Raw genomic sequence first — 23,111 nt, 5'->3', positions numbered from 1 at the left:
TTATGAGGATATAATGAAATAAAAATTGTAGAAAGCATTTAGCCTAGGACCTGGCCATAGTAGGTATTATAGAATTGCTAGCTATTATCATTAACCAATCTTACAATGTATTAGCTCTCTCTTGAAATTTTGTGTCCTCTGCTATCTTGACAAGGATACCATGTATACTTTTATTTAAATCATTGATCAACAATGTTACAAGAGCACAGATGTGTAATGGACTCCACAGGAGATCTTCTTTCCTTCTGATCCCTAAACCATTAATGACTGCTGTTTAAGAACCACCATTCAAACAATCAGAGGCAGATTGCTACTGGTGTAAGTGGAGAGAGTACCCATATCCAAGAAATCACATCTTTGAATTATTGATTTCTAGCATCCAGAACGAGAGAGGTGAAAGCCCTTTCATATTGTCCCCTTGTCTGAACACACCTGGGGCATTGTGTTCACTTCTGGGTGCAACAGTGATAAACTGGAGCCCATTCAGAGGAGGGCAGCTAGGAGAGTGAGGAAACACAAGTCTCTTCTACTCGAGAATTTGCTAAAGGAACTGGTGATGTTTGGCTTGAAAAGAAGATGTAGGAGGGATATGGTAGCTCTCTTCAAATATATGAGGGGCTGTAACGTAGAAGGGGGAGCAATACTTCTTCTAAATACCCCAGAGGCAGAACTAGCAATGGGTGGAGGCTTCAAAGAGATAAATTTAGATAGTGTCCAGACCTCAGACCCCATCAAGCACATGGTGGGAGAAGAGGAAGAGGGAGAGGGAGAGAGAGAGGAAGAGGGAGAGGGAAAGACAGAGACAGAGAGACAGGTAGAGGGGGGAGGTCAGAACTATGGGCATGTCGTCTTTCCTTTTTAAAAATCTTTAATAAATTTAAGAAGGCCCTCCCCTCCCCACCTCAGTCACTAAAATTGACTAAATGAGCGTGGAGGGTGGGAGGAGAATGTGGGGAGGGTCAGGGAGGACCTATGAGTCATAATCTTCTTCTTCAACAGCTGTAGGGCCAGGGGGCAGTCTACCCATAAGCACACATGGGCACAATTACATGCCCATACACACACAGAAGCTTAGGAAAGTTAGGAAAGGAAACTTCCTAACAATTACTACTGTCCAAAAGAGAAATGGGCTGCCTCAAAAAGTTCTCACCCTGTGAGAGTCAGATGACTGCTTCTTGGGAATGATGTAGAGGTGATTCCTGTCACCTGAGGTTGAACTAGTCGCCTTCTGGAGTTTCTTTGTACTCTGAGTGTCCATGATTTCATGTCTGTGATTATGAGTGTAAATTCGTAAGTCTGGGATGTGGGAGGAGAGAAAGGATAAAAGTCAGCCTTCAAGGGGTTCACAGGTAGATGAAGAGACAAAGCTCATCTAAAGTATGATTAATTAATATCAGATTGGGGGACTATAGCTCAAACTATATTGTAATTCACAAACACCCACCCCTAGAATAAGGAGCAGACCCCTCTGCCCTTCTGCCAAAAGCTGTAGCCCTCCCACCTCCACAAGGCCCCCTAGACACATAGACTTGGCTGGTTCCAGGATCCAGCCTTGGCTCCCTTGGGCTCCCATCATGCCTTCTGGGGGATTCTGTGACTGCCCTTGCTTTTGAAGCTAACTACTGGGCCCCAGAGACTTCCCTCAAACTGTGTCCAGCTGAATACAGTCACCTCTCCTGGATCCAACTAGCCCAGCACTTGCTTGCTCTATCCCAAGCAAATACTTTGGGGAAAGGAAGGAGGCAAAATCCAAAACTTTTTGAGTTTCAGCCTTGGACCTTATGCCTTGGACCCCTCCTCTGTCAAATGGGTGTAATCAAACCTGCCCTTCCTGCCTCCTAGTGGTATATGTGGGATGAAATGTGTTTAGAGATTTGGACACAGGTACAGACATCAAGGATGCAAGACAAGTGACAGTGACTGTCAGCATTGGACCTCCAGGGCCTCTGAGAGGGTAATGATGCCCTGGCATAGTCCATCCTGGAACATGAGGCATTGCTGGTGAGGTTGGAGCAGGGAGGCAGGAGGTGCTTGTGTGTATTTCTGTGTGTGATTGCAAATATCTGGGTATCTGTGTTCTGGGCATGACTGTTACAGGATTTAGTTTAGAAGGACCTTAAAAATCATCCTCAGCTTACAGAGGAAGAAGCTGAAAGACAAGGAGGAGGCATGACTTCCCCAAGGTCATGCAAGTAGTAAGTTACATAATGAGAATTTGAAAACAGACTTGTGACTCCAAATCCAGAGACTTCCTCCACTATTCCACAAGGATTTTGTGTTTGTGTGTAACCATGAGTCTGCATTTGTAACTGCTTTCAAGTCTTTGTGTCCATAGCCCTGACACTACTGCTAACACACAGACTTTCACACACACACATACACATACATGCGCATGCATACAATGGCTAGCCAGGGGTCCCTGGTAGGGAGAACTCCTTGGATCTGGTTCCAGCTTTAGGTACTGTTAAATTCATAGAGCTAGAATGAGTGCTAACATATCTATCCATCTGCTGTGGGTGAGTCATGTCTTCCCAGCCCAATGGTGAGCTCCCTAAGGATTAGTTGCTGTCCCCACCTTCATGAGCCCCCTATAGCATAAACAGACAAAAAGTGAGCCTCAGCAAACCAACCTATGGGATTGACGGAAGAGGGGAAAAATCAAACCCCTGTTTTTTTAAATGAGATTTTTTTATGCTGACCTGATAGGTTTTCAGAAGTACTTTGAAATTTGGTCAGGAGGATACTAGGATCATTTAGATAAAATATTCATTTTCATCCAAAGAGAGGTGGACAAGGATGGAAAGTTTTGTTACTGGGAGGTTCAAGATATAAGTCTTAACAGGAGATCTGCCTGCCTCAGGTGAATATGGTTTGGGTGTGAAATGCCAGATGCTAACTTGCCACAAATTTCAATCAGCTCTGAAGCCATTTAAAAATCTGGGAGAAGAATCAAGGAGGAAAGGAGAGGTTTGTGAATCTGACCCTAGGAAGAACTCCCAGTGCTGAAATTTATTTAGTCTGGTTAGTCTTTCCTTAGTTACCTGATACAGCTGATTTTGCAGAGCACATACTTAAGTTCAGAAAGAAATGTGTTCTCTGTTCCTGGAAGTAAGGTCTGATTCTGGATGGTAAGAAGGCTTCCATCTAGGTTCTAGTCAGAGAACGCGATTGTCCATGGTCACTGACCAAGTCTGCCCTAGACCTGGGAGCTGCTCCTGGTCCTGTCCTCAAGAAGCGGTAAAGATGGAGAAGCAGAGGGAGGGAGGGAGGCAGACCTGTTAGTGGAGGGTCACAAAGCCTCCACAGATCAGTCAGGGTAGGGTAGGGCTCCACCATCTTGCAGGGACCAGAACTGTGAGGAAAGCCATCCCTCCTCAACTTTCTGGGCTTCATACAGGCCTCATTTGGACTGTGTGCAAACACAGATGGGTTTTTTTTAAAGTGATTTATTTTTATCATGAACCTGGCAAACCAACAAATAAACATTTCCAAATACCAAGGAGAAAAAAATAAAAAGGAAGATTGAATATAAAGCTGCAAATCTCTATTATATACAGTTTGGTTTTGAAGTATATAACAAATTCAACACACTTGAGTCCCTGAGCTATTCTCTTGCCTGAGTCTCTCTCTGAACTTTCTTCTGTTCTCACAAAAGAGGCTTTTAAACCCTCTCCTGTCATCTGAATTTGTAAAAGAACATTACACCTGCCTCTGTTTGGCTTTCAGGGAGCATGTAAAACAGCAGCAGGGGGTATATGGTAGAGGCATGTGTATCTCTGTGTCTGTGTGTGAATGTGTCTGTATGAATGGTTATTTTCTGTATGTGTGTGCATTTGAGTGAATATTGTCTACATATGTGCCTATGTCCAATGTGCATAAACATATGTGTTCATATGTGTGCAGGCTGTGGACGTAGATCCAAACGGAGGAGTGCCCTGGGCACCTTCTGCATCAATCAACTCTCCAGGAGCTCCACTGAGGTTGCTGCACAGCTCACCCGACTCCTTTTGCTGCCAATATTTCCAACAGGGAGTGGGGTGTGCCTTGTGCCCTGCCTCCCAAGGTGGATGGGGTGGGATCCTGGCTCAGCCCCTCCAGCTGTTGTGTTGGTGACACATCAGGGCTGCTGTGTTGTGAGGTTGAGAAGCTTGGTTCAGGCACACCTGAAAGGACGCTCACAGGTAAAATGTGACCTGCCTTTCCCGCAGGCACAGGGGATGCCTGGTCATTTACCTGACAGTCTGAGGGAGGCAAGGAGCACTCCTCCCCTAGGGAAAGGTTCCTGCAAAAGGCTCTAGCAGGGGCTAGGTAACAGGGTTCCCTCACAGACCAAGTCCCAGAATAATATTGCCTACTCTCTAGAGTTCTTTGCTCAGTTTGTTCTGAACAAGGACCACAGAGCTTCCTCTCAAAGGCACCACATACATATATACATATACTAGGAATTATATACATTTTATATATACAATTATATACATACTAGGAATTTATTCACCTGGTACAAAAACAGTTGAGTTGGGGGTCAGGTAGCAATGCAGAAAAGAATCCAGCTGTTGTGTTGAGAGAGAAGTTAGTCTAGCCTATGCCTGCAAGGTGTTCTGAGAAAAAGGCAGGCCTTGGTGTAGGCTGGCAGAGGACCATAAGGTAAGGCATGAAGGCAATGGTCACCTTGAGAAAGCAACTTTGTCTCCTGGATGTTGGTGCCCCATCTTCCCTGGGGCAGTTCTGGTACCTTACAGTTCTGGTACCAAATTATGTAGGTAAATTTAGGGTGCCTTAATAACTGGGGAGGGGTTAAATGCAACACAGAGGAGAGTAGAGGAGAGGGTTTTGGGTTCTTTTTGCTGAGATCTTCTGTCCTCACTTCCCTATTCTAAACTTTACCCATGCTTTAAGGTCCAATTCAAGCTCTCTACCTTCCCTGAGTATGGCACCACAGTAACTTCTTCTGCCTCTAAATATTATAGCCCTTCAATCTAATTATTTGCTTCTGAATCACCCACTGTCTTATAACTATATCGTTCTGGTTAATTTGGTCTCCTAGTCAGATTGTGAGCTACCTAAAGCCTACCTTTTCCTTCTCTGTCACTTGCTGGGTAGCAGAGACACTTAGTATTCAAGAGCTCAGGTGAGACTCAGCGTCACCATCCAATGCCACTGATCAGAACATCTAGAACTGAAGGGTGACAATGGCTCCTCTCAATCCCTCATTTTAAAGATGAAAAACAGAGACCTTTGGAGGGGAAATGACTAGATTAAGGTCACCCAGATGGCAGAATCAAGCCTGGCACTTGTCCTTCCACTGAACCCTGCTATTGAGCTGAGCTGAACTGATCTCAGTTGACTCGAGTGGAGTTGAAAATTGGGTTGAGTCAGGGGAAATTGGTCTGTGGTCCTGATGGTTGAATTCTAACACAGGGACACCTAGACAAGATCCTCCCTTAGCATCCCTGAAGCCCTGCCCTGTTTCTCTCCCTGCTGATTCTTCCTATCTCCCTATCCCACCCCACCCCATTCCAGATGCTATATGGATATGTCATCCCTTGTAAAGTTTGGGGCTAGGGTTTTAGCTCCCCCTCCACCCTCAATCAAACTGAATTGATTGAATAAACAGCAACCCACTGTGGGATATTCTGAGAGTTATTTAGCTTCCCTGGACCTCAGTTTCCCCATCTGCAAAATGAGAATAGTAATATCTGAGCTGCCTCCTTTCTACGGCTCTTTAAAGACTGGTGAGATTATAGATGCGAAAGACCTTTATAAACCCTTAATGTGCCACCGTGGGCAGGCAAGGTGTTGTTTTTCTTGCAGTTTTTAATATAATCATTTCTCCAGGTGATTGACGTCTAGTCTCCTTGGAGGTGCCAGAACTCTTTCTTCACCTCTGCCTCCAATCAAGTAGAGTAAGTGAAAGGGAATGAATGAATTCTCTCCTTCTACCTCAAGGAAGGCCTTTTTTTAAGCTCTGAGGAGTTACCCTGATGACAGAGATGCTACCCTAGCATTACTAAAGTTTGGGTTAGCAAATCCCCACATTGTCCCAGCAGATTAGGGCTGTCGTTCATCAGAATGGCCTGAGACAACCCGAGGCAAGGGAGAGAATGCAAGGATCCCTGAACTGGCAGAGTACCACTCCTTCTATTTTGTAGCCCCAGGCTAGTCCCCCTCCCCCTCTGAGCCTCAATATTTTTCTCAGCAACGTCAATAACGACCACAGTTTCAGTAACAATACTACATGACCTTTAATAGCTTAAAACCACTCAGACTTTTGGGACACACTGAATAGCTTTTTAAGGTTTTCGAGATGCTGCTGATACAATATTTCATTGGATTATCATCACAGCCCTACAAGGAAGGCATTGCTGGTATTATAATCAACATTTTATAGACCTGAGGATCGTAAAGTCATCGAGTTAGAACAGAAAGGACTTCAGAGACCAAAACTTTAAAGACCAACCCTCTCATTTTACAGGTAAGAAAACTGAGTCTCAGAGAAGTTAACTGACTCGTGTATGGTTACATATCTAGTAAGCTTTGGGGGCTGGATTCAAATATAGTATATAAATATATATATAGTAGTAAAATGTAAGTTCCTTGAGGACAGGGACTCTTTATTTGTATTCTTGGTGCCTTACACTGTTCCTGGCATGTCAAAGGCCATATTGCTGCACAGCTCACCCGACTCCTTTTGCTGCCAATATTTCCAGAATAAATGTTCACTGAATGCAGTCAATCAATAGACATTTGCTAAACACCTACTATGGGCCAGGCACTATTCTAAGTACTAGGGATGCAAAAAGAAGGGGGAAAAATCCCTGCCCTCAAGGAGTTTGCACTAGTGGAGGAGACAATAAGCAAACATTTATAAAAATAAGGATACATGTGCACGAATATGATAAGTAGGAAATAATTAAGAGAAGGAATCAAGAGAGAGTGTCTTTGCCAAGGAAACCCCAAATGGGATCATGAAGAGTTGGATTCAACTTAAAAAAAAAAGACTGAACAACAAGAGAGGAAAGACACTATAATTAATTAAGAGGGGCTGAGAAAGGCTTCCTGTAGAAGATAAGATTTAAGTTGAGACTTAAAGGAAGCCAGGCAAGCCAGCTGGCCAAGATGAGGAGGGCTAGCATTCTAAGCATGATGATGGCTAGAAAAAATGGTGTCAGGATCCAAGAAATGGAGTGTCTTGTTCAAGGAACAGCAGCCAGGAGGCTAGTGTCATTGAATTGAATTTCAGGCAGGGAGTAAGGTATAAGAAGATTGGAATTGTGTGGAGGACAGGTTAAGAAGGGATTTGAACATGGAACAGAAGATTCTATATTTGATCCTGGGGGCAACAGGGAGCTATTGGAGTTTATTGAATAATAGGATTATATGGTAGGACCTACATGTTAGTAAAATCACTTTGGTGGCTAAATGAAGAATGGAATGGAGTGGAGAGAGATTTGAGGCAGGCAGATCCACCAGTAGGCTATTACAATAATCCAAGTGTGAGTTGATGAGGACCTGTACCAGGGAGGTAGGAGTATTAGAAGAGAGAAGGAGACATATTTGAGAGATGGTGCAAAAGTAAAATAGATGGGCCTTGGCAACAGATTGGATATAGAAAGGTGAGAGATCATGAGAAGCTGAGGATGATACCTAACTGTGAGCCTGGGGGACTGGGAAGATGGAGTTGCCTTCCTCTGTAATAGGGAATATAAGAAGGGGAAAGGGTTCAGGCAAAAGATAGTAAGTTCAGTTTTGGACACATTGAGATGTCTACTGGTTGGGGTGACTAGGTGTCTACTAGCCATGTGACCTAGGGCAAGTCACTTAACACCAATTGTTCTGCCTCCCCCACTCCAAAAAGCAAAAAAAAAAAAAAGTCTACTGGACATCCATTTGGAGATTTGAGATTGGCAATCAGCAGAGAGGTTAGGGCAGGATGAATATATTTGAATTATCATCTTAGAGATGGTAATTAAATCCATGGGAGTTGCTGAGATCAGCAAATGAAGCAGTATAAAGGAAAAAGAGAAAAAGGTCCCAGAACAAACTCTATGGTTTAATCTATGGTTAAAAAAGTGTGACCTGGATAAGGATCCAGCCAAGGAAACTGAAAAGGAGCAGTTTGATAGGTAGGAAGAGAACCAGAAGAAACCCATGTTCCAAAAACCTAGAGAGAAGGGAATATCGAGGATAAGAAGGTGATCAACAGTGTCAAAGACTGCAGAAAATCAAGAAGAATGAGGACTGAGAAAAGGCCACTGGATTTGGCAAGCAGAGACCATCGGTAACCTTGGGGAGAGTTTCCTTGGAATGATGAGATTGAAAACTGAATTGTAAAGGGTTAAGAAGAGAGTAAGAAGGGAGAAAGCAAAGGCATCTGTTTTAAGAAACCTTTTCAAAGAGTTTGGCCACAAAGAGAAGAAGAGATATGGGATGATAGTTTGTGGGGATGGAAGGACCAAGTGGTTGGGGGAGACATAGGCATATTTATAGGCAGTAGGAAAGGAGCCAGCAGATAGGGAAAGGTTGAAAATAAATGAAAGACTGAGGGTGACAGAGAGGACAATCTGCTGGAGGAGATGGGATAGAATGGGATCCATTGTGTAGGCTTCAGAAAGATGAATAAGCAATAAGACCACCCTTTCACATGAGACAGGGGGGAAGGAGGAGATAGTGGGAGAAAGTGAGTGATATGAGATGAAGAAAAGGGGGAAAGAGGGAGTTCGTGGTGAACTACCTCAATTTTCTCTGTAAAATATGAGAAAGGGTTCTCAGCTAAGGTGCTGCTAGGGAGAGCCATGGGAGGTTTCAGTAGGGATAAAAAGATTTGGGAGAGGCACTATGGAGAAAGGATAGTGAGTATTATGGGAAGTACAGAAGGACCAGTGAGCTCAGAGGAATGAGTGAAGATGCAGCCAGTACTGGAAAGGGTGGCCAGGAAGGCCATGTCCTAGATGGAGAGTTGGGCAGGGAAGAGGGGGGGAACCAGAATTCAGTGATTACTAGAAGATGAAGAGTGAGAGAGGAAAAGATTAAGGATGAGGGGGCATTTTTTAATTGAATTCAATTCAATACTTGACCCCAGATACAGCACTCTTTTCACTAGACCTCAGTGCCTCTGTAGCACAATGACCCTCTCTGTGTCCTATGGGTGCTGGAGAAGAAAGTGAGTATTACTAGGTGCTCCAAGGAAACATACTCCCCCCAGCCTCATCTCCAGGTCTGGCATTGAATATAGGGATAGGTTTCTCACAAATAGACCCTTTTGTACCCTGGGCCTTGAGAATGACCAATGAGATGAGCTTCCCTCCACCCTGCCCCAGGACCCAGTCCAGCAAGTACTTCCCTTCACTTGGGTGGCTCTGGGTGGAGTGGGTGTGGGTGGCCAGATCATCAATCCCAGGCTATGTCCATATGGGAGGGCAGAGAGTGAAGGTGAGAGATGACAATTATCCAACATAATCAGGCCACATGCAGATAGCCAGATGAACCTCCAAAACTGCATGAGAGGGAGTTCAGATAGTGTGCCTCAATGGGTAGGATTCAATAGGTTTATCCCTCTGGCTGGCCCTGATTGACCCAGCTGACTCATAATGGGATAAAATTAACAGGACCATAGTTCAATTTTGTCTTGTGTTTCAACCCACCTCAAGCTATACTATCTCCCGTTTCTCTTATGTGATATGAACAACTATGGACCTGGAAAAACTGTGCATTTAGCTCAGGTTGGTTTTATTCCCATCCCCTTCCTTACCCCATCTCTTAACTTTCTTCTCTGTGATTTTAGCTAAACATTTTCTGCTTTCACTGGCCCAACCCAGTCCCTAGAGAACAAGGTGTGACCTCAGGGGGTCCCTGGCTCTATGAATTTCTACATAGCTACATGTCTTTACTTTTCACAGCATTCAACAACAACTCAGCCAGGTAGGGTTGGAGGGAGGGGTGCAGATAGGAGTGTGTATGGGTGCTGGACTGCATTCCAGAGCCTCCTCCAGAGAGCCCTCCCTGACTAACCCACTGGGACTTTGTCACCTACTACTCTGTGTCCTGGAGGAGGCTCCCAAGGGAGCCTGGCTCAGACAGTATAGACCCTTTTCTGTCTTCAGCTACACATTTATATTTGTTTTTGTTTTTGTTTTTTTTCTCCCACTTCAGGAAACGATTGTTCCCTTTTCAATAAAGTCTCTGGGCCAACCAGGAAATCCTGAACCAAGGGCCCTTCCCCACCCTAGCTCAACACTTAACTGCTCAGCTCTTTGGAAGGGCCAAGGAACAAACAGGTTTAGCCCTCACTCAGCATCTTCCTGGGAGTCGGCAGACAGTTCTTCCCACCCAACACTCATCCAGGTTCCTATCCAGCCCCATAGAAACTGGCCAGGTATAGACGGGCCAGGGACCCTCAGAGACAAATAACCCAGAGCTCCTAGAAAGAGACGAACTGAGAACTTTCACAAACAAACAAGAATAGTACAGGCAACCCTAGCACTTCTGGGGGCTGAGCCTTGCCCCAAGGTCCTCAGCTAAGGATTCTTACTGATTTCTCCTCCTTCCTAAGCAAAAGAAGGGGAAAGGAAAGGAAGAACATAGGAAGCTGAAAAGGGGGATAGTGACCTGGGAAAGAACTGAGGGAGGATGGAGAGAAGATAGAGTGAGAAGGGAAAGTGGAATGAGGGAGGAAGGACAGAGATAGGACAGGGGATGGAGGGAGGATGAAGAAGGATAAAGAGTGAGGTAAGAAAAGGAAGCCCACTGACTGTCACCCCCAACTGCAGAGATCACAGCAACCCTTGTTGCTTCCTTGGGTCACTTCTTCTTGCACTTGACTCAGGGGGGATCCTCTGGGACAAGCTGGGGCGGGGGCACTCAGCCTGCTCTTCCTGCTCCCATAGGCTCTGTCACTTCCCACCTTCTTTAGGGCCTGGGGGCCCCACAAGGGAGGGAGCCCGTTTGACAGGCTCTTATCTGGCTCAGAGACGTGTTCCCACACATCGGCCCACCCGCTCCCACTGAGCTCTGAGCAAGAAATGGGCCAAGAGGAAAAGTCCCTGTGGTTCCTCCCTCCTTACTCCCTCCTTGTCAATCCTCCCACTGCCCATCTCCCTCCTCGCTCCTCCCTCCTGCCTCCAGCTTGCTTCCTGCAACAATTTCCCCCTGCCCTCCACCCCTACTCATGACTGTACACTGTCTTAGGATGGTATACATACACACACTCACGATTGTACACTGCACCCAAAATAGCAAAGGCAAGGCAGAGCCAACCCAGAGAAACAGTGACTTCCTCCAGACCCTGATCCCCAGCTTGTCCCAACCTCAAGACTTATTCCTCATTCATTACTCAACATGAGTATGAGGGCATGATCCCATTCAAGAGTACTTACCTTTTAGGAGCAGAACGGGGGTAGGGCAATGCTTAATTCAAAAGGGATGTCACACCAATGATGGCGTCCAAGTGTGGGCCAGGCTTGTTGGAGACATCTGGGCAGGGGTTGTTGTAGCCCTTTCTAATGAATCTTGACCATGATTTCACAAAAGCAATTCCCTCTCTGCCCTGTTGAAATCTAGGGCCAATTCTTGTGCAGGGCAAGAGCTAAGGGTCCTATAATTTTATTCTTACTAGATCAGGACCTAGTGGTAGATTCCAGTGACACAAGTTTTTACCTCTAAGCAGGGGACAAAAGCCCAGAGGCTTCAGTAGGCAAGAAGCCACCTCTGGAGGAGTCAGAAGCATGGATCCACTGCCCCCAGAACTCCCCGCCCTTCTGATTTCCTCCTTTTCCCAACCTTTCTTTCATTCTTGGGCTCCTCGTAGTTTCTTACTTGGTCCTGGCCTCCCATCAATGGGACACGGTTGATGGGAGGTAAAGATTTGAACCAACATTTAGGGAGAGGGGAACAGGATAAGATGGAACTGAGCTATGCCCTGGAGAGCCTAGGATCATAGATAGAAAGGTAGAAGGAGCCTTAGAGGTCATCTGCATCAATAAAGTCCCCTTCTGTCTTACAGATGAGGAACCTGATGTTAAATAATTTTTCTAAGACCACATAGATAGTAAAATGGGGATAGGACAGAACAAGACAGGGCTGAGGATGGGGGGTGGGGGGGAGGGGATGCAGTAGAGGACAGGATATAACAGGGACCAGATGGTTTGTATGGATGGTTCTTAAGTTGCAGACAAGCAACTCACCATCTATGCCATCCATCATTCTCACAAAGCTAAACTTTTCACTCTAGTTGGAAGATTTTGGCTCAGTGTAAGAAGAACTTCCTGACGATGAGAGCTGTCCAAAGTGGAATGGACTGCCTGCCTCCAGAGGGGATGGATTTCCCCTTCCTGGGAGATCTTTGAGCAGGCAACTGATAACCAACCACTTGTTGGAAATGTTGAAGGGAAGATTCATGGTCAAGCATAGGTTGGATCAGATGATGTTTGAGGTTCCTTCCATTTCTGAGATCCTGTGGTCATTTAATGTCTTCTTAATTGAAAATAAAATTTGTTTTGCCAAATCTAGCCTCTACTTACTATCTACTGAATAGCTACAGATGTGTTATGGCTACAGAAATGGCTCTCTCCTCTAAGATCCCTGAACCTGGAGGTCAAAGGGTTCTAGGATCATCCCAGAAATGCAGGTCCCTCTGACTGGGAGAAGGTGGGATTCCTCCAACTAAGGAAGATAGGTAGCACAGTGGATAGAAAACTGGAGTTTATAAACTATTATTACTTTCTTTTAACAGAATTTGAAGGTTGACTGGTGGGTGAGAATAGAAGTGGGGAAATCCATGGCCCAAAAAAGTTTTAGAAATCTTACTTTAAGATGAAGCACCAAGAGAACAGAAGGAAGGCATGGACTTTGAAAGAGCACTGGATTTGGAATCAGGACAGGGCTCCAATCCACACTCTGTTATTTATTAGCTATGTTTCTTCCAACCTCCAGGCCTCAGTTTTTCCCTCTGTAAAATGAGGGAGAAAGACTAGATTTCTCTAGACTTGCTTCATACTCAAAAGTCTCCAATCCAATGACTTGATGGTTGTTTGGCTGCCAATGATGTCTGTCTGACCCCAGATCTTGAGCTTGGTCTATGCAGAAGGTCAGGAGAAATGTTGACCAGGATCTTTCTGGCTACACAGGCCAGAAAGGGCTAAGGGAAGGGGATATGGCTAATAGCTTCAGTGAGCCAAGAGATATCTCATGTCACCCTCTCCTCCACCCCTCTATCTGTGACCCCATCTCAAGACAGATGCAGATATGGCTGTTTGTCAGGCAATGGTGAGTGGAAGTGGTGATTGTCAGGACATATTATCTCCCAGATAGCCACTAGAACTTATCTCCCCTTAGCACTTTCTCCAATCACCACTCTCCAGGGGTCTAATCTACAGTTTGTTTGTTTCTGATCAAGGGTGGAGGGTGGCCGCTTCCGAACATACCCTACTGATCTTGTCTCTGGATCCTTGAATTGCTCAAACCCTGAAGCTGAACAATCGATCATCCAATCAGCCAATCCATGGCCTCATCTTCTCTGAGGACTGTGTTGTGTGCCCAGACCAGTGCTGGTGCCGTAAAACAGAGGAGGAGATGCACAAGTCAAACAAGGCCTTCAAATTGCTTACAGTCTAATTGGGATTGGGGGATGGGGTAGGGGTGGGATTCACACGTGAAACAATTAAACAACAATTACATGTTTTTTAAATGGCCTTCAAAGTTGCTGGTGGCCCTCAGTGGAAAAATTCCCTAGCACTGGTCCATGCTATAAATCTATCATCCTTACTAATATGAGTAAATAATATTATTTATTTATATGAGTAAATAATACTAATATGAGTAAAGCCCCTTGTCCAATCCTGTTGGGGACCTTTGTGTGTTCTTAATTGGACCTTTATCAGCAGAGCTTTAATGAAGATGAGAAAGATGGGGCCTAGACCCAGGATGCTAATTTCCAATGGATCTTCCTTCTTCCCCACAAATCACTGATTCTCATACTTCCCTTTCTCTAATGAGAACCATCCATAGGTCACACTGCCATGTCACACTTTCTCCTGGAGTACTCCCTCAGGTGTGAGGGTCATTCTAACTCCTCTCCTAGAACGACTGTACTTGTGGTTAAGTTGTCCTGTGCCCTGCAATGGGCACCCACCCCCTAAACTGTGAAAAAATTCCCATAATTATGACTGCTGCTCAGCACATCTGCCTGCAGCTGGGAACCCCCCAAAGCAGACAATAATTGAGTGGGGGTGCAGAGTAATTAGGGGCTCTCCTATGAAGCCATTCAGACTTTGCATTTTCACTTCTAAAAGGAGAAAGCAGTCTTTGAGTTGCTCCATTTCGCAGATCAAGAAACCAGGATGGAAAACTCCTAGAGACTACTTCTCACCAAATATGTGTGTCGGTGGAGGAAAAAAAGAGAGATGAGATCCCTCTTAGACCTCAACCTACCTCTGCTTCTGTAAGGTGCTGCACCTGCCCTCCATTGTCAACAATGACTATGAGAATAATCCCTAATATTCAAGGTTGTCTTTAAGGCTAGAAAAGCATTTGAACCTCAAAGAACCCTGTACATGGGGTGGCTATGTGGCACAGTGAATAGAGCACCAGCCCTGGAGTCAGGCAGACCTGAGTTCAAATCCAGCCTTAGACACTTAACACAAAACTAGCTGTGTGACCTTGGGCAAGTCACAACCCCAATTGCCCTCCAAAAAGCAAAACAACAACAAAAACAACCCTGGACGTGCTTTTATCATCCTTATTTTGAAGTGAAGAAACTGAGGCCTAGACTTTCCCAGTGTCACAGAGGTAGTAAGAATTTGAGCAAGGATTTGAACTCAGATCTTCCACTATGCAACCTAGTCCAGTCTAGCAGCCTGGCCTGGTCCTAAGAGTCAAGCATTATCATAAGATCATAGTTAGACCTGGGGTGAGGGGGCATAGCAGAGGTTTGTAAAAGGCCCTTCCCTCCTCCTCTTTGGACCCAGGCTGTCTCTGTTAATTCTACCACTTGGCTTCAGCCATAGGAGGCCCTTACTTTACCGGAGCCCTACCATCACATACTTCAAGCTAGTGCCAAGATATCTCTAAGCTTGGCCACTGAGGAGAAATCAGGACCCTATTTGTAACTGAGTAAATTACTGCCCCTCCAGTGCTTGATTTCTCTCATCTACAAAAATGAAAGGATTGGACCAGATGATTTCTAAGAACTCTTTCATCCCCCAAATCCTAAAACCCTATGACACCCTCCCACTCCCATCTGCAAAGGCTGAAACCTTGGAAACCTCAGTCCAAGCCTTGGCTGGAAGCAGCAGAAGGAATAGAGGAAATGGAAGGGGCCCAGAGGGTGGGCCAGCTGTGATCTGGATCGGCCACCGAGACCAACACCACTGACACTGGGGAGGCCCCAACCCAACCAAGCCTCCTCCCCTGGGAAACAGGGAGACAATGATTCTATTGTGGCTCCCTCTCTCCTGGGCGGTTAAAAGGCAGCACAGACCTAGTGGGAGCTTCCCCCTCAGTTCTAGGGGGAGGAGAGAGGGGAAGAAGTGATATTTCTCACCTTTCCCTCCCCTGGGGGTCTGAGGTTGGAAAAACAAAAGGTTGGTTTGATGTGGATTCTAGGGTGGGGATAGGGTGGGTGCAACAGAAGGGTGGGTCTTATAATTGGGTGAGTGTTATGGTGGATTGGTGCAATAGGGGAATGAGTGATGGGCTGGGGTGTCAGGGAGGGAGTCCCAGGTACAAAGTTATTATCAGCTTATTAATCACACAGACCCCAATACATGCTGACTTCAAAGATCCAAATAATTGAGGGGTGTAGGCTCAGCCTTTACTGGTTCTTGCTGCTGTCCAGTTCTAGAAGGTATCCCTGATAGACCAATGGAAGGGATTCCATTCTGCTCTCCATCCCTGCAGCCTGGGAGTGAGCCCAGAATCCTGAAATCAACATTATCAAAGACCATCTACTTCAACCCTTTTATTTTACAGAGGAGAAAATTGAGGCCCAGGGATGTTAAGTACCTTACCCAGTCATACAACTAGTACGTGACAATTTGGACTAGAAATCAGATGTCCTAAGTAGGAGCCTGTGTGAATATGTGGATGTCCAGAAGGAGTTGCTTAAGTCCATAGAGGGTATGAGTCCTCCATGTGAGGAGGAAGGAGATTTAAGCTGGAAAATTTGAACTCAGTACCCGAATTATCCTATCTCTTCACAGAGGGCCCCAAACTGAGTTGCTATCAGGGGTAGCTATCTTTTCTAGCATCCTGGGTTCCCAGGACCTGGTATCACAGGGTCGCCACCCTCCCCAGACCAGTGATGGCACTTCTGTCCCACTTGCCCCAGTATAGGTACTGTCAGGGCCATGGATGACCTAAGAATTCTTGCTCCTGCCTTTCAGTTATCTGGAGTCATCACCCCAGGAGCCACAGACCCTGGCCCGTCCAATGATACCATATGCCACACACAGCTTGCACACACAGACACGCACTCCATTTCCCTGCAAAAGTGGTCATTGTCAGACTACTGTTCACAGGAGTCAAGACTTCCTGTATTCCTGAGCCCAGTACCTATCACTTATTCCTAACCTCCAAGGCCCATCTCTTGGCTCCAAACCTTACTTCTTGGGCTGCTGCCTTCTGGGTATTCCCCCAATCCCTGAACCGCTTCCCCTGGGGCTGAGGTTTGCTTTAATGAGGGAGAGCAGTTCATTGTCTCCTTTTCACTGGGTGACTGTGATATATTTACAGCTGCCAGGCTGGGGGTGGTGGAGGATGGAGGAAGTAGGGGAGGGGGGGCTTGGGAGGTACCAGGAGGCCCAGGATCCAATATTCAGAAAGCTTATCCGAGTGTGTATGTGTATGGAGGTGGGGGAGGGTTCTTTGGAGTGATTCTCATTTTGGTTAAGGCCGTTAAAAAGGTCAATTCCAGAGGGGTCAGGGAATGAGGGGTCACCCAGTGGAGGTGGGGAGAACTATTGCCTTGAACCTGACCTCAAGTGGTAATCATCTTTTAGGGAAACTAAAATTCTACAACTAGGATTAACGAGGTGTAGGAGAAACTTCAGGAGAAAGGAAGCTTCCTGTCCTAGATCCTGGATTGGGGGTGGAACTCTGGAGCCCAGAAAAGGAGGCAGCAATTCCCAAGCAGGACTGAGGCCTTAGAGTCGTCTGGATTCTTCCCACTGGCCTCCACTGACTGCCCAGCTCTAGGAACAGCTGCCCAGTCAAGGGGGAAGAACAACCCTTGGAAGCACATGGCTTTAAAGAGAAATTAGCATGTTGCCTATTGATGTTGGCGCAGATAGGAAGGCTGGACACCAGCTCAGACCTCCTTTTCCTTCCCTTAGTTTCTGACCCTGCCTAGATTCTTGGGCCTGAGATGTAAGAACCTTTCTCAGGAGCAGCTAAGCACCAGAGCCTGGGCCTGGGCCTCAGAGTAAGCCTGGAGCTGGGTTTTGGGCCATGCTGGGGGTGCCTGTCCTATTCCCTGTGTCCAATGCTCCCCTCCCCCAGCAACAATGACGGCTTATGCCCAGAGTGTTTGTGTAATATTGCAGATGCCGATCGGAGGCCTTATGTAGTGTGGTGTTTACGTGGGCAGGCCGCCACACGCTCAAAGAAATAAACAAAGGGCTATTCTTCAGGGTTAAAAAAAGAGAGAGTCTTGAAAACGAGTCCAATTTTCCTTCCTTAGACACTCCCTGTTATTCTACCTAAAGTGGCTCCTTGAGATACACAGGGCGATAAGGGCCCTATTCCTGGGAGACAGAATCACTGCCCTAGAGAGAGAGGCTGTGGGCAAACAATCCGCCCTGTGTTTATTTCCCCAGGTTTTCTGAGGTATGAACGGGAAGCCTCCTTTAAAAAGGTCTATTTGAGAAAAAATTTTAACCTGGGAAATCTGCCTGGTGATCTGGCAGTGCTGTCAAACTCAGAAACTGTACATAAGAATCCCTGAGGGCAGCATATTGACTTAGAACACCACATATTAACATTATCTATGTTCAATTGTATTTTTATTAATTTTATTCAATATTTCCCAAGTACATTTTAATCTGGTTAGGGCAGCCCTTACACGTGTTCCCAGCCACATGTGTTTGACATGACTGCTCTAGAGAGACCCTTGGGAGTAATTACAAGAATTTGTAAACTCTCTGTGACCAGGTGATCTGCAAAGATCATAAAATTTTCAGTGACCGCTAGGATATATGCTGTGACCCCCATGAGGTCCCCATGGGAATCACAGCATCTCAGAGCTCCAATAGATCTCAGAACATCTAGTTTAACCCACTCAGAAAACAGTCATCCAGACTCTGTGTAAAGGCTTCTAGAGAAGGGGAACCCTTCTCTGCCCCTCCTATGGGCAGCCTAGTGCACTGTTGGACAGGCCACGCTGAGAAGAAGCATCTCCTAAGATTAATCCTAAATCTTCCTCTCTTTAACTCCTACCCAGTCTCCTAGATCTCTGCACTCCAGGCTCACACTGGGCAAGATGAATGCTCTTTCCACATGCAAACCTTTCAAATGCTTGGAGACTCATCAAGTTCCCCTCCGCATCCCCCACCTCTCACCCCCAAGTGTTCTCTCTTCTAAGCTAAGTATCTTCAGTTCCTTCCATTGATCCTGGTGGTATGGTTTCTACTCCCCATCCTGTCTTACATGCTCCCAGAACATTACTCTTACATGCTCCCAGAACAGAACACAATGTTCCTAGTGATGGAGGGATTCTTAGTGACCTGGGTGGGGGTAGTAGTGTAAGCTCAGTGACCGCAGGATCTCCAATGACATTTTCACCACGCTGTCATTGTCAAAATGGGTCCTCTGGGATCCCTGGAAGCTTTGGATAGTGTTTGCTGCAGATTTTGTGGGGCATCACAGGGTCTCTGAGCCACCATCGATTCCTAGGGGTTGGTCCCTGGGAAAGCAACCGCCCCTTCTGGCTAGACAGAATAGCTAACATAGTGAATTACAGAGTTAGGATCCAAAAAGCTCTCAACAGGCATTGGGTTGAACTTGATGAGATACAATTTAATATGAATAAATGGGAAATCTTATGCTTGGTTCTAGAAAAAAAAATCAACTTCACAAATACAAGACAGAAAATAGATTGCTAGATAGCAGTTCATCTGAGAATGTCCTGGGAATTCAAAGGAGCTGCAAGTTCAATATGAATCAACAGGGAGATATATCGACCAGTTCTGCTGATGTCATGTTAGGCTACAGCAGGCAAGACCAGAGAGTGCTATTGTGCCATGTCTTGGCTGGACCACACATAGGGTGGTATGTTATGCTTTAAGTGCTACATTCTAGGAAGGACATTGATAAGCTGGAAGGAGTCCTGAGGATGACAGCCAGGATGACTAGAGGCCTCGAGGTCAAAGTAACTATAGGGAGGCATTTTAGTACAAAGGGAAAGGGTGTTGGATTGGCAATCAGAGGCACTGGGTTTGAATCCCAGCTTTGCCCTCTATTAAACTTGTGACCATGTACAATTTCATTCCCTTATTGGGTCTCAGGGGTTGTACCAGATGACCAATAAAATTCCTTCAACATTTATAATTGCTAATGGATCAATAGGATTTGGAGCTTCAAGGGATGGCAAAAGTCATCTAGTCTAGTCCCCTGCCCCCATTTTACAGATTTTCAAACTATTAACCTCACATTGACAGGGACCTCAGAAGCCATCTTGTCCTCATTTTGTAGAGCATGGCACTGATGCCCAAAGAAGTTAATTGAATTACCCAAGATTATATAGGTAGTAAGTAGCCAAGTGTGGATTCAAATCCAGGTCCTCTGACTACAGATCCAGCACTTTCTGCTATACCAAATGATCTTCTCTGGGGTCCTGTGGCCTCTCTTACAACATTATACCACAAACAGATGTTGCACACTCAGAGTCCCAGGACCAGGCTCAGACCCTAGAAGGTACAGAGAGGATGCTGAGTAGTTGCCCTAATCTACACCTACAACCCATAGTCTGTGTGTTTAATACAGAGGGGAATTCCAAGCCAAGGGACAGATTGTGGTCTGGTCCAAAAGGAAGGAAGAGCCATATCCTCAACCTGATCTTTCAGGCATCAGTTAAGCTTGCAGCTGGGTCTGGACAGACTCCGGTCCCTTCTCCCTACCCACCCTGCATCCCAGAACCACAAACACAGAAACTCAGAGAAACACTGCAAGGTGATCTAGTCAGGCTGGAACATGTATCTGATGTCAGCTCTATCTACTGGGCCTGACTGGGACCTGGATCAGCCTAGTGAATGGCCCCAGGGAAATCATTGGCTATGAGGATTGTTCCCATGTCCCATAGAAATCATCACTATGTAAATCCCAACCCCCTAGAAAGTGAGCATTGAAGCCTTGTGGGTGACCCATATGTATGTGTGTGTGTGTGTGTGTGTGTGTATATATGTATATACATTGTATATCCCTATGTTCCAGATGTGTATGGCCTCTGCTCATCATCCCTCTGTGGTGTGTCCACAGGTCCTAAATGTGTTTTCCTCATGTGTGTCAGGAAGCTGTATCCTGTGCATGTGCTCTATCTCTAAACTATCCAGTATTTAGAAGAGTAATGAAGAAGGGGACATTGGAATTGAGGGGTGAGTGGAGAACTCCCTCTAAGCATTTCCTGGGGAAGGTGGATAGGAAGGGTCATTCATTCCTAGTCAGTGGGAGGAACAAAGTCCCTTCAGCCTTACTGGAATCAATGAGAGACACACACAGCCTTCCTGCCCTGTGTGTTCGTAAGACCATCTTACTTCGGGCAGGGCAGAAGAAAGATGATACATTAAGATCTAAGTCTATCCCTTTCCACCAAACTATTAAAGGTATAAAATAAAGCCAGGCTGGCAGTAGCATCGAGGCCCAAGTGTTTAGGGTTGGTATGAGAGGCCTCTCCAGGGGAGCCCCAGGAGGATGACAAAGCACACAGAAGGGGAGGGAGTGGGTGGGGTCAAGGAGCAGCCTGGGCGCAGGGAGAAGGAGGTGCTGAGGAGGGTGGAAGTCCATCTCAGTTGGGTGTGGTGAATTTGAGGCCCTCTCTGTCTTCTCCTCTTGCTGGAATGGGGACAGTGGAGCTGTCCTTTCAAGAAAGAAGCCAGATCCTCAGCTTGGGGGGAACCACCCAGAAGTCACCTTCTGCTCCCCAGCCTCTAGTTCACCTAAGATGAAGTTTTCATACTTAGTGGAATGGTTTGGGGATTTTCATTGTTGTTTTTAACTAGCCTGAAACGAGATGTTCAAGCCCAGACTGAACATCAGCCTGGAGAGACAAGGAATCTAAGAAAAGGTGCATAAACATTCCCAAGTCAAAATAATAGTAATAATTTTTAAAGAGGGGTTTTCAGATTGTCAAATCTGAAATTTGTTTTGGATTATCTTCTGGTTTTAAATTATTTGTTGTTTGGGGTTAGCCATTATTTGGATTATCTGCTTTTTCCTCCCACCTGGAATACTGATTTCTGTCAGCTCTTCCATGTCCAGGACCCCTGCCTAGCCCTCAGAGGATGACAGCAGGGAAGAAGATTCAGAGCACTCCAGATACTGAATTTACAGGAGTCCCCTCAGGATGACTGGCATGGACAAGTTGTGACCTCCTCAAAGGAATCAACTTCAGTCATTGGAGAGAGAACCACATTCAGTGAAATCACAGATCTGTTGACATGTTGGAGTTGGCTGGTCCCAACATCCCTCCCATAACCTCTTCTCCCAGTGTATCCTCACAGTAGTCTCCTAGCTGGAATGATGGAATTCCAGGCTTTAGGGAAGATGGATGGGGCAGCGGCTAGGGATCAGGCACTTTCCTAGAGTCAGGGGCATGGACAAGATGACTTCTCCTTTCAATCCCACCACTAAAAATCTTTAGTCTTGAGCTCATACCTACAATCTGCTCATGAGGCAGAGATTTTTGGGACGTGGTCTGGCTCAAGCATCCACAGAGTGGATGTGTGAGGTACGAGTAGTCACCTTCAGGGCTCTCTTTCAGATGTCAGGATTTTGTGTATTGGTAGAAACAAGGTCCTTCCTGAGCATTTCACCTAAAAGGAGATTCAACAGTTGATCAAATTAATACGGGGATAAACAGGAGTGTACAATCAGGAAGGGGTCAGAGGGAGGAAAGGCCTCGAACTGTGAGAGCCAGATTTTGTGCCCTTTGTTCTTGACCCTTTGCTCACTAGGGCCTAAGAACTTTGCTTTCTCCTCTACCTCCAGGGAGGCCAGGAATGGGGGAGGAGTGTCTCCCTCCTATCCCCTACTACTCTCTCGGGTTCTGAACCTTGATGGGGCACAGGCCTGGGGGGCGACCCCTGGACTGTGGTTCCAACTGTAAGCCCAGGAGGCCATTTTGAGCCATAAGTGATGGGAGATAAGAAGAGGAAGAGGAAGTCCAGACAGGGTCTGAAAACAGGAAGTAAGGGAAGGGTGTGATAGTGGTGGAAGGTGGGGGGTGGTGAAGGAGAAGGGGCATAGGACCAGGACCTCTCCCCCAACACACAAGAGATCACTCCTTGCGGGATGCTGTGCAAGTCGGTCTTTGGGAAATGCATGCAATTTATCTGATTTTTCTTGGCTATTCAACAGACCATCGGTATCTATCTGTTTGGTCTGCCTGACTCCAATTTTGGCTGTGTCTCACTCTAATTGTGTGTCTGCCTCATTCATAGGATTATAATGTCATAGAATGTCATAGCTGGAAGGACTTTAGATCCACCCACCTCATTTTACAAATGAGGAAACTGAGGCCCACTTAGAGAAGAAAAGTGGCTTTCTAATAATAAGTAGCAGAGTGTTCTTTCTATAATACCCAGCTGCCTCCTTCAGTCTGTCTGATTGGAAACTTAAGGACTTTGAAATTCTGAAATGAAAGATTTTCCTGGGATGAGGGTGGGGTGGGAGCAGTAGGGGTTAGTGGAGAGGAATTGGGCAGAAATTGACATGGAATCCAAAGACTGAGCTGTCCTACTTACCCTGAACCATTTGGGGGATTGTCTAATACCCAGGTTCCACAAGTTTATTTGTGCATTCAAAAACATGCATGTCTCTGAGTGCATGTGACTGTATAAGGGGTGTGTATGTGTGTGTGTGTGTGTGTGTGTGTGTTCATACATAATGTTCCCGGATCCAACTCTTAC

General features: G+C 45.9%; 1 long non-coding RNA gene across 1 annotated transcript; it reads left to right on the top strand.

The window, feature by feature from the left end:
• The first annotated feature begins 3,876 nt into the window (after positions 1–3,876).
• On the top strand, positions 3,877–12,470 carry LOC138157289 (uncharacterized). Its single transcript, XR_011167351.1, has 3 exons — positions 3,877–4,181; positions 6,344–6,472; positions 12,227–12,470. It is a non-coding gene; the product is annotated as an uncharacterized lncRNA (long non-coding RNA).
• Positions 12,471–23,111: the final 10,641 nt, after the last annotated feature.

This window comes from Petaurus breviceps, unplaced genomic scaffold (genome assembly GCF_028583685.1).
Source record: "Petaurus breviceps papuanus isolate PSGF00001 unplaced genomic scaffold, PetGlider_PUasm1.0 171, whole genome shotgun sequence".
Taxonomy (NCBI): domain Eukaryota; kingdom Metazoa; phylum Chordata; class Mammalia; order Diprotodontia; family Petauridae; genus Petaurus; species Petaurus breviceps.
Note: the sequence above shows the minus strand (reverse complement) of the source record. Positions and strands in the feature narration are given on the sequence as shown.